Genomic DNA, 12,173 nt, shown 5'->3' with positions numbered 1-12,173 from the left:
TTTATTTATTTCCTATGCGCGCGGTGCGGCCACTGATTATTCCGTTTTTGCATAAGCGCGCATTTCCAGTGGTGAGTAGCTCCTGATGCCTACCTTGTGAAATGGCTCTGTGCCGACGGACTGGGGAAGCGAAATGGAATACGGGCCGTAGGAAGCCTTAAGAAGGCTTTATGGATGTCAGATCCTCTTATGGAGCTTCATGAAGACATTTTGTTTATGAGGTATCCACACCTAGTCATTTCCTCTAAATTAGTAAACCTTATTCTGACATGTAAAGAACAGTCTGAGGAAAAAGCAGTGTCATCCATATGAACTTTGCAATGTGCAGAAAATCGGGAACAGGAAATTGTTTCCTCGTTCTTGACATTTTTTTTGCAGAGTAGACCCTAGCATTTATAAATCCGCCATCACAAATATGATAAAACTCTCCCCAGCATATATGGTTTTCTGCGGGAGGAAGAGAGGGTGGTGTGAGTAGTATTTAAGAGCACAGCCCTTTGGTTCACGGATTGTTTTTGATAAGATGATAAGAGTATAACAACGTTAGTTTGCTTTATTCATATGCTTTACACCTGTTTAAATTATGACTATATTAGTATGTTCTCAGAGTGAGAAATCAAGTCATTTTCTGTGCAGGCAAGTTGTTATACGACAGCAAAAATCAGTGCGAGTATAAATACGTAAACTAGATGATTAACAGTGTTTTAAACTCTGAGATGATCTCTGGCGGTGATTTATTTAAGGCTACACCTACTTTGAAATTGTCTTGAAAACCAATTAGCGCCAGACGGCAGCTCTGCTTTGTAAACAGTCAGCACAGACACGTTTATTCGCCTTATTGATCCGCTTCAGCCAATATCTCTGGTGTTTGCTCCTGCGCCTTCGGCTCTGCTCTGTGGTATCAGCCCCTTATTGAGGGGAACCTTTGGCCCTGGGCCTTGATTGTGGAGCGTGATTCCGCGCCCTTCCCGCCGATGCCAGTCCCTCGGCGCCAATGCGGGTTTTCCGCGGTCTGAGCGGTTCGGACGACGCCGCTGCTGAGAGAGCTCGCGTGTCCGGGCTTGTGAGGTGGATGACCTTTGACATCGGCCCTCCCCGCCTCGGTTACCTCTCACCCCTCCATCTCATAATCTGAGGCTGCGGAGCGTACCCTGCCACAGCTCGTCAGCCAGCTCAGCCAGTCAGTAGGTGGTCCCCACAAGCGAAATGACTATATCTGGGTTATCGGAAATTTCCTCCTCGTTCGTTCGCCACTTAGCATGAGTGGCTGGGTAATCTTGGTGCTTTTAACAGTCTGGAATGGAAACATTGATTTTAGCTATCAAGGATCATAAAGGTTGGTATTTACGTAGTTATATGGGACTGTGTGCAAACAAATTTCAGTAAGTTTTCTATGCTTAAAAGCTGGAAGTAAAGCCTTTTTCACTACGTGCAGCTCAGATAGACCCTAGTAGACCCTAGCATTTATTAAACAGTCATCAAAAATATGACGCAGGGTGGATTTAGTAATAAAACTCTTCCCAGCAGTGGTTTTCTGCAAGAGGAGGAGAAGGTGGTGTGAGTAGTATTCAAGAGCAGGTTATACATATATTGACATTCATGGGTGTCAAATATCAGAAAAATCTGAGGCCAAGATCAGAAAGGGTTCAAATGGGTTTAGAATGTAGGACTGAGTTCCACACCTAGGTAATGACAGCTGACTCATTTTGCCCTCCCTCTCAGTTTAAGGTTTTTTGTCTTTGGTCGATAGGAAGAGAGTCTTGATATTGGTTCTGACTGCTATGAATGACTGCACATGGAATGACCCTCAGGGGCGTCTTTCATAGTTGCATCCTGAGAAATTTTGAATGCCTGGATCAATTAGGATCTCACGCTGGTGCACTTCTCACACTGTGCTAATGGGCCTTGCCTGTGCTGTAACCCTGCAGAAGGCATGGGGTGGGATGATGGGATATCATGTGTTTGGGATCACCAGGGGACGGGGGGGAGAGACCTCCCAGCAGGAGGCTTTAGTTGGACATGGGATTATGCAAACCCTTGGGTTGGTGACTTAACAAGGCTCGCTGCCCAGGCTTGCTGGCTTTCTGAATATACCAGAGAGGACCTAAATGGAAAAGTAATTGTCATTGATCTTCCAGTCCTGGGAATACAAAGATGAGTAGTTCTCGACAGTCAAAGCATTATTCTCCTGTGGGCGCACCATGTTTGCTGTAGTTTCACAGTGGGATCTCTTTGTTTGTTTGCTGGGGAAAGATGAAGCGAAGATGTTTGCTTGTACTATTACTTGGAACTTTGGTACAGGCCCATGGCTTAATTTACAAAGGAGCTTAAATTCGCTGATATACAGACACGCACCCACACACACTCAGCGCAAACCCAGGGACATGCTCGCACGCCACACGCACGTAGACACAAACACACATGCACGCACACAAACTCCACACAGACAGGAAACCACCCACCCACCCGCCCTCCTCGGCACACATTCGCACACTCCAAAAAAACCCAGAACCTAGAAATACACACACACGCACACACACTGCAAGACTGACCACACTATGTACAGAAAACATCATGGATTCCCAAGCTGAAATGCACCTTCACTAAAGGGATGGGTCCTAGTGTCATATGGTTTTGTTCAGACACACATGCACCCCACCCATCCCCTATACGCCACCCAAACACACATTTCTGCTATTTACATGTGCACTGCATCTCCCTATACAGCCCTATACCACATTCACGATAAAGATGATAACGCTGTGCCATTTCACCAGTTGACTGCTCTACAAACATCAAGAGTGTCATGTTTTACAGGCAGAATGCATCACCGCCTGGCACCGTTGGGAAATTGTTACAAGCCAAAGCAAAGCACAAAGCACAAGTCACTCCCACAGCACCAGTAGTGGCTGCACACCTCTAACATGCAAACTCACCATCCGATGGTTAGCAATATGGCTCTCGTTGGCAAATGTACTAGTAGTTGGTTGTAGTAATAGTAATATATTATAAGACAGAGAGCCTACCTTAAACACATTTCTTCCTGGTGCAGACTCGTTATTAACAGGTTTTTGGCAAAAAAAAACTGTTGGAAAAGCACCTCTCGATGTTTACATTGTCCCTCAGAAGGCAAAAAACCACCATTTTCATTCAGACAAAATTCTGGCCCTTTACCGATTCAGAAAATCATTCCACATAATAATAATAATAATAATAATAATAATAATAATAATAATAATAATAATAATAAACTTATGCAGTGCTTCTCATACTGCCATTCATACTTCCCACAAAATGAAATGCAATAAAAGCAAAGCGAGATAAAAGGAGGCAGGTTGAGTCTCGTGAGAAATGGAACTGAAGTAGGTAAAACAGCGTCTTTACAGTTACCCTAGTGCACTGCATCTGTGCTGCATAAATCCACATCCACATCAGTCAATTGTATGGATCCACATCCACATTGATCAGCTGCAATAATTTTATTTTTTTGTTTTTTTAAAATTCACTTTTATGTTATTTGTGTTGCACCTTTTACAAAGAAGCCACTGTCAGGAGGATGCTTTACGGAAATGAGAAATATGAAAAATTATGCAAGAGCCAGAACGCCCAAAAAAACCAGCAGGTGAGGTAAAAAAAAAAAATAATAAAAAAAAAAATCCCCAGTGAGAATAAAAACTCAAACAGTGGTGAGAAGAAACTCCCTGGTGGGAAGGGAGAAACCTGGGTATAGAGGGGGAGCCCATTCTCTGCTGTTTTACCTACATTCAGTTAATATTTAATAAGCCGCTATCTAATGAATTAAATCACTATTAATGAAATGGAAAAATGACAAAAAGGAATGCCAAATCACAGACACTGGCATTTAAAAGTAAAGGTCCAGTGATTTAAAAAACAGCCATGTTTGCAGTTCCTCCATCTACGCCGTTTCCATTCCGGGCTTCCTGTGGTGGGCGGATTGAAACGACCCTGCATTTGTGCGCCGGGATTAGCACCGGTCAATTTAGAACGTGTCATTTGTACTGATTTTTTACTGTCGATGGTTTTTGACCGTGCTTTTAGAAATCGACCCTTGTCTTCTGTGAAACCAAAGTGGAGGTGGAGAAAGCGAGTTTTACAAAAAAAAAGGCGTTTTTGCGCAAGCGTCTGTGTAGACAAAGAGTGCCTGTGTGTGTGGGGGCCGTGGGGCCTGTTAAAGCCTTGCTTTAGTGCACTGATAGCCCTGCGGGGGAACACACAGTCGTGTCTGGTGTGTGCAGGGATGGGAGGGTTTCAGTCAGCCAGATGACAGCATCTCATCGCGCGCTGGAGACCGCCGCTCGTCCGCTGTGCACCTGCAGGCCCGGCTGTTAAGATGGAGGCGCGCGTCTTCCTCAGACTCGTGTCTGCCCAAGCCCTGCCGTAGGCCGCGGAGCGATCAGAGGCGAAAGGGGTGAAGGGCGTGCTTTTGAGGAGAGCACGCTTGTCTGCCCTCTTCTGAATCCGCAACGAAGGCTGTGGCAATGAGCGCTGATAAAAAAAAATAGGCACTGAAAAATTGGGAATAAAACGAGGGGTGAAACACCTCAGGGGTGTTTGTGATTCACGTGAAGTTGTCATCTCAGAGTTTTCTTGGAAATTTGTTTAGGATAATGAAATAATACATTGTTCTGGTTATGAATGTTTTATTTTATTCGGCCTGCTTCAGTGTAGGGAGGAGCGGACTTCGTTTTGACATTTGAACAAAACCGCACGACACCGGGGTCTTTAGTACCTGTAAATTTCAGTTTGGGAACCCGTGATGTCTTCTGCATATAGTGTGGTCACTCTTGCTCTGTGTGCGTGTGTTTTCCTTTGTGGCGTCTGTAAATGGAGAGTGACAGTGACCGTAAACAAATACAAAGTGTGTTCAGCAGGCTATAAGTCAAGCTTTCAACGAGAGAGGGAGCGCAGTGCTGGGCCTATTACTCTTATTTGATTTGGGCTCACAGCGCTCTTAGGCTCCCCCCCCCCCCCCCCCCCCCATCCCACAGTCTCCTCCCGCTGCCACGGGCCGCGGTCAAGGCTGGGGGTTTGTCGGACCCGCGACGTCGGCCCGACGCGAAGCAGGCTCGGCAATCTGCATTCTGTGAATTTTAAATCAACGTGGATATACATCTCTCTCCGCCGGGACTATTAATCTCTGTCACTTTTATTGATATCAAGTCATTTTAATCAAAAAACCACAAAGTACCTGCCAGCCGAGACGTATATCAACATACTTTAGGGTGCTCTCCTCTCTTTCTCAGTTCTTTTTTATGCTTGAGAGTGTGCGGCTTTTTTTTATGTGAGGTGTTGCCACCATATCCGTGGCGTTGGGAGTCCTGTCTGGAAGTGAACTTCAGTCAGAGGGCTGGGGCTGTGAAGGGAGGGCCCTGCGTGCGTGTGGAACAATAAGGGCTTTTATGCTGTCAGTGTGTGGCCCTTTGTTGGTGAGATGAGAGCCGGGACTGACTTCAAGCGGATGCTTAATGCCAAGCAAGGGCCGAGTCATAACTTGTGGCTTCAGTGTGCCTCCTGAGTCATGCAGAGGTCGCTATAGTAACTGCATTATGTCACGGGACATGCCGGTCTGCGGTGATGGACACATGACCTGCGGTTTTGATGGATTACAGGATGCAGGGTAGCGGGCAATTGCGTTTGTTCTTAAAAGTCCTGTGATGCATGGCTCCCATTAAAGGGCTCCCAACATAAACTAAATCATGTCGATTTTTATCAACTAAATTCAAACTGTTGGGCCATTTAACTCATTTACCTTGAAGAGATAGTCTCATGCTGTAATGAACCTCAGATATAAACACAGCTCAGGCACTCATAGACCTAATATATACATAATATCAGATTAAGTGTTCCAGTCTCAAATGGGGCTTGAAATAGAAATGAAGGAAGTATGGAGTTACTGCACTAATGCATCACAGATGGGAGATGGATGAACTAATGCCTAATCTAATTAAATGTAGATAAACCTAAGTTGTTCAGGAATGCATGCATATATTTCCCTGATCTCGCTTGAAATTGGTAAACACTGCCTTATACCCTCTGCTTCCAGTGTGGACGTAAAAATCACGTTGGCTTTCTTAATACCAGTTGACGTGCTTTCTTGCTGTCGCGTGTTACCCCAGTTATGCGACTGAGGAAACACATCTCCTCTCTGTGCTATATTAAGTCTACAAATAAGAGGGATTAAGTCTAATTAAGCTCCACAATTCCTCTCTGACTCGTTTGGCAGATCATTAAGTCACTTTTTCAATAAGTGGAGTGAAATCCCGTCACCTCCAGGTCTACAGAGATGACCCTAATTCTTCCACAGAACTTAATTAAAAACTCGACTGTCTTTACATATGCAGCACACCCTGGCCCCTGCTCTGGTTTGTGGCAGGCGAGACGTATGAAATTAAACCGGTAAGGCAAACCGAGTCTGAGGTCACCGCGCAATCTTAGGACATCGTAGGTCACTGGGTACGAGAGACCCTTTCGAAATCCACATTTAACAAATAAAATCCATCCTCATAAACGGAAAATAAACTGCAAATTAAAAGATCAATTTTTAGTGGTGTGGAAAAGGAAAATTACAGTGCAAGGGAACGACAGCTTTCCAGTTACATGGGTTTTTTTACAGCAGTAATATTGTGTATCTCTGTAATTCCCTGATGTTTTCATGTTTGGATATGCGGCTATTCTTGTCTTGTCAATTATGTGAAGTCGCAAGGCTGTCCTTTGTTAAACAAGAACATTAAGGAAGTCAGCCAGTATGTTTGAATTTTGCACAAATTCATAGAATAAAGGAAACCAAAACCGGCACACAGATACTACCTGTGTAGACCTAATGATAATAAGTGATTTAGGGGCTCCTGGACGGTTTTGTACTACCACCTCTGAGTTATTGCCTTTCTCACAGTGGAACTAACATGCAGTGTGTAATGATGTCAGAAGGGGTCAAAGTTGCAAGGTGACATGTCTGCCGGCTCGAGAGTGGGCAAGCAGGAAGGGCGGGAGAGCAGCCCGTCTGCGCGCGGCGATAAATGGGGTGTGACTAGTTTGGATCCCCGCTCGCCTGACAGATGTTCTCGAGAGCTGCTGAGCTGGGTGTCCAATTTAATCTGCAGGCGTGAAGTAGCCCCCCAGGCGAAGCGCGGCCCCGCGGGCGGAATGGGCCCCTTGTTTCGCGGCGGCGGCGGCGGTGGCCTCGCAGGCCGCCCCTCCACAGCCGGCGTCTCTTGTCTAAAATGGAAATTACACGGCGAGGTGTGCATTTCACAGTCCCTGCTTTTGCAAGAGGCGGTCATTAAGTGATTGGGTTTGCGGAGTGTTCAGCAGATGCCCCGCCTGGGGGGCCGTTGTCGCTTGCTCGCCCGCCCTCCCTCCCTCCCTCCCTCCCTCCTGTCCCACTCGCTCACTCGCTCGCTCGCTCGCTCGCTCAATCCTGCGGTAGGAGCACTCCGGATGGCTCCTTTGACATTGGAGACACCGGGATCAGCGACCCACTCAGGAAGTGTACGGTTTCTCGGGGCGCTTTTCGACTTTGAACACACTTTTTTTTTTGGGTGGGGGGTGTGGTGGTGAGTTGTGGGCGGCAGGCTTTGAAGGGGCCCGCCGACACGCCCAGGCTTTGAATGGAGCGACAGCGCGGTGGGAAACAATGCGCTGGAAAAAGGAGCCGTCGCCTGTCATCTGTGGGCTGTGAATGAGAAATAAACCTTGCTGGAGGAAATTGGATGTAATGAAAGCAATCAAACGGAGCCGATTAAAGGAACAGGCCAGCAGCCCTGGGGGTAGAGTGGTAGAAGAACCCCTCCCCGTGTTTCCTGTGAGAGTCCCATGAGGATTCCTGCCTCATTTTTTCCCCCCCTCAGTCTAGAGGAAACAAGAGCTCTAATTGCTGTTCCTGTGTGGCAGTCTGTTTTTGGGTACCAGACAGCCTTCTTATTAATGTTTCTGAAAGCGTTTGGCTGATTGGTGACCCTTGGGTTCAGCTCAGCCGCTGTGGAGAGCGCACACCATTTATAATTAAATTCCATTGAAAGCCATCTTAAAATTTGAATGTCCCAAACTTGAGCAGATTGAGAGATCCTTATGGTGGAACTCCAATGCAAATGGACACTTTGAGTAGTCAGGTGTGATTACAAAAACTGACCAATTCAGTTCATTTGAATACATAAATGCAGAAAACGGCAATTGCTGTATTTCCTAAGATATTTAATTTGGACTGCACCGACTAGAAATTCAGGAAGGAGCAATGTGATCACTAGGCAAGGGCAAAAATAGATTCTTAAAAGGAACTTTGGTCTATATTTAATCAACGTTTGTCCTTAACTCTGACTTACAAATCTGTAAGCGTAACTTTTTTTGGACAAACTTAAGTTTGGCAAAACAGTTTTTGAAATAGCTGTACTCTCCAAATTGTGTTTGCGAATAAAAAAAGTAATACCCCTTTCTTCTACATTTTAGTCAAAGTTAAGGACTGAATTAATGATCGAATCCCAGCTGTTGTCTCAGTCGGAGATTGTCTGAAGAGATTCATCTGAGGTTTCCTCTCGAAGCGGTTGTGAAGTGAAAGCTGTTAGTAACACGGAGAGGTGGAAGGCGGGTCCAGGCAGTGTTTGGCGGCTCCCTGCGCCCATCCCGCCCGCCGGACTGTCTCATTATTCCGCTCCGGCACTCCGGTGGCGGGTCGCCTGGCTCAGTGGTGGAACTTCACGAGGACGGTCCCTGAGGGACCCCTCTCATAAGTAGCGGTAAAGGACCTCCTGGCGGCCGGCGCTCTGGGACTGTAATTAAGAGCAAGGCCTGTACTTCTGCCTCATGCGGCATGCCACGAGAAGATTAGCTTTTTTCCCCTCCTTTCTCTCTCTCCCTCCCTCTCCTCTCTCACTCTCCCTCTCCCCCCTCTCTCTATTCCGGAGCCACCTGATCTATTTTTCATAACCTCTGTGAGCCAATGCATATTAAACAGCAAGAATAGTAGGTTCTTAGGTCACAGCATGGTAGCCTGACATCTAGGGCTCTTGCATCTTCCTTCTATTATACCATTTTCCTGTATGGGCTCTAAATGTTTTGATCCATTTTCTCCATTCCTTCTACACATCGTGTAATGAAAGAGGATGCACAGAGAAACTTTTCACCATTAATAATAACGCTGATCTCAGATCTGCAAGCTCTGAAATCCATGCTTATACTATGCACTTGCAGGGGCTAAGGGGTAAATCATTGCCCCGTATGTTTTCAAAGTTCAAAGTTTCGAGAATGACTGTCAGGTCTCTGTGTTATTTCAGAGGAACACTTCTTTTATTCTTTCACCTCTCCTTCTAGCATTGCAGTGTAACTCGGGGCGGGGATGATATCCACCGATCAAGTAGCAGAATACTTCCACCTGTCGGGTCGTATTTAAAGCTGGAGGAATCCCACGTGCAAGGTGCGGTTTAGCCGAGGACAAGAAGCGCGCCACGCCAAAGAAAGAACGGGCTGGCTCCTCACCTGAGGTTTTCTGAGACTCAAAGAGGTTTTCCTTTTAATTCTTTAATAGTCTATCCATGGCTCTGAATCCAGCCTTCCTATTGCGGTGGGTTCCATTAAAGGTCAACCTTTGATCTGAATTTGAAATAGGCTGTTATTCATACTCCCAATCCTCTAGCAGCTAGAGTCTAGCTGATGTGTGCGCAGGCTGATTACGGATGAACACTGCTGCCGCTTTGATGGGCCAATATAGAAATTTATGCATGAACAGATTTTTTTGGCCACTTAATGTAAACTGTTTACATACCGTAAACAACAAGGTTGGATGATGTTTTTGATCCATGGAAACAGCTGGCACGCCAAATGACTATATAAAGGCCATGCTGGGTCTAGGCTAATTCAGACCAAATGCACAGGATGTATATTTAACCGGCGCTGTGTCTGAACCTGATCCAATGAATGTGGTTTCCTCTTCGAAGTAATAATGGAGCGACTGTGCAATTAGCAGTATTTTCTGAGCAAATGCTTAGAGCCTCAGATGACATAACTGGACCCTTTACACCTTTTACATTGCGCAGAGTGCCCTACTGTCTAGTGAGAGGTGAGAGACAAAAATTTTCTTACACCTCCCCAGGTTCTCATCAGTTTCAAACAGCAGTGTGCCTCTTGGAAGCCGTGAGTTTCAGCTCTGACAACCGACGGACACTACTCAAGCAGTGTTTCATTTAATCCAAGGTTGTTGCTCACAACAAAGAACAAGCTAACAACAAATGAGTTTAGTAAAAATGGATTACTTGCATTGCGCTTATTTCTCGGCACTGAAATAATACAAATCAAATCCTAATGCATTTCAACTACAAAGCCTTTTTGAGAGCCTTTGTCCTAATGAATTGACATAAATGTATATATATATATATATATATATATATATATATACACACATTACACACCAGTCATAACTGAGAACCATCCATTGTCATAGCTTAAGCCAATCACAACCATCAAACAATAATTGATTTCCATAACACCTCCATACATTAAAGACATTTTGAAATCATCATTCAGAGCATTGGGATCATTGTATTTAATGTATCCAAAACATTTGCCTTTGGGCCTACCTCTGAAAGCCTAGCATTGGGTAGGTTAGAAGACATTTATTATTGTGAAAAGCAGAAGCAGCTTTGTGGGACACAGCATGGTCAGTGATGAAAAAAATTGACTTTTAGTGTTAGCAAGGTACCCTACGCTCTGATTGGTTTAGCTGTCATTAGACTTGCAGCTGTGATATGTCTCAAACGAACAGGACTATGTCAAACTAATAGCTGAGCAGACAGGTGTTCCACATATAGCCTTGCTTTAAAAAAGAAAAAAAGAAAAGAAAAAAGAGTGTGTGGGTAAGAAGCTCTGTGCACATGGCTTTAAATTGCTTGAAACTAAGCTGCAGCAAGCAGATGAGAAGCTGGTGGAGACTTGTGCTGCGGCTTGACTGCATGCAGCCACACGCGCCACCATCTGCATCCATCCTGCCAGAGACCTGAAAATTTCTTGCAAGGTCAGCAAGTCTCTCCTCGGGAAAACATAAATCTTTCCCTGTGTTTCACAGGAGGGGAAGCCATCCACAAGCCTGTGTTTCTACCCCTCCAGTTTCAAACACTGGATTGATGATGGCACTCTGGAAAAGCATGCAACAAATATACCTTGGGAATTCCCTAAATTGGGTTTATTTAGGGATTTGCATTTTATATTTTCCTTTATTTTTCATGTGTTGTGGTACCTTTTTTCTGAATAGAACACAATCCTCATACCTTGTTTACCTCCAAAACATGGTATTTTTGCTTTTCGTTAGCATCATAGATATTTAAGTAAACTTCACAATATAAATGTATTTTGAACTGTTATTAAAGTAGATGTTGGGAAAACTACCATATAAAATGGGACAGTACCACTTCTTTTTTTAATAGTATCTGTATATTTTGACCTTATATGCAATATGGAAAAAATAATCGGTACTCCCCACCATGGTTCACCCTTCCTGATATCAATAAGCCCACAACTGTGAAACATGCTCCACTTATTCAGTTAAAGTGATTGGCAGAATTCATATTACAGTACAATTGCTCCTTTAACAGGCTGTCAGAAATTTGTATTGCAGAAGTATGACCCTGTACATCCTTCCTGAAAGTTTAACCAAGTACTGTCAAGTAATATTAATGCAGAAGTGCGCCTCCGATGAGACCCAGCGTTGATCATACTGAGCTAAACTGCACGAACACACTGACAATGCTCTCCATACTGGTTGTGAATTGTAGGCTACTACTTGCTGTGAGTTTAGTCCCAAAGAATATTAAGATCCAAGTACAAAAATGAGAGCTATGGTCTCTGTCTCCTGACGAATAATATTAAGAATTGTATAGGTAAGGTAGAGAAGCAACTAAAGAATCTGTTTTATTGGGTTATTAAGCTCTTCTGGATGTCAGAGCTATTAACCTTGAAATAATGTAGAATTAGGGAGTAGTGCCAGAGAAGGAATATTAATTTATTATCAGTGTGGAAAGTTTTTTTTCTCCTTTTTTTTTTTTTTCTTCTTCTAGTGTGCCAAGTTTCCTCTAAGTTGAGGATAAAAATAACCAATCATTGCTGGGAGGGAAGCTGCTCACAGAAGGGCAAGGATCTGGTTAGTGTGCCGCCCCACTCGCCCAATCTCT

General features: G+C 44.6%; 1 long non-coding RNA gene across 2 annotated transcripts in view; it reads left to right on the top strand.

Annotated features, from left to right (window-relative positions):
- Positions 1–12,173, top strand: part of LOC118208656 — a 105,810-nt gene that overhangs the window by 29,325 nt on the left and 64,312 nt on the right. The gene's annotated exons all lie outside the window — the stretch shown is intronic.

This window comes from Anguilla anguilla, chromosome 1 (genome assembly GCF_013347855.1).
Source record: "Anguilla anguilla isolate fAngAng1 chromosome 1, fAngAng1.pri, whole genome shotgun sequence".
NCBI classification, from domain to species: domain Eukaryota; kingdom Metazoa; phylum Chordata; class Actinopteri; order Anguilliformes; family Anguillidae; genus Anguilla; species Anguilla anguilla.
The sequence above is the reverse complement of the archived record's forward strand: the minus strand, read 5'-3'. Positions and strand labels throughout refer to the sequence as shown.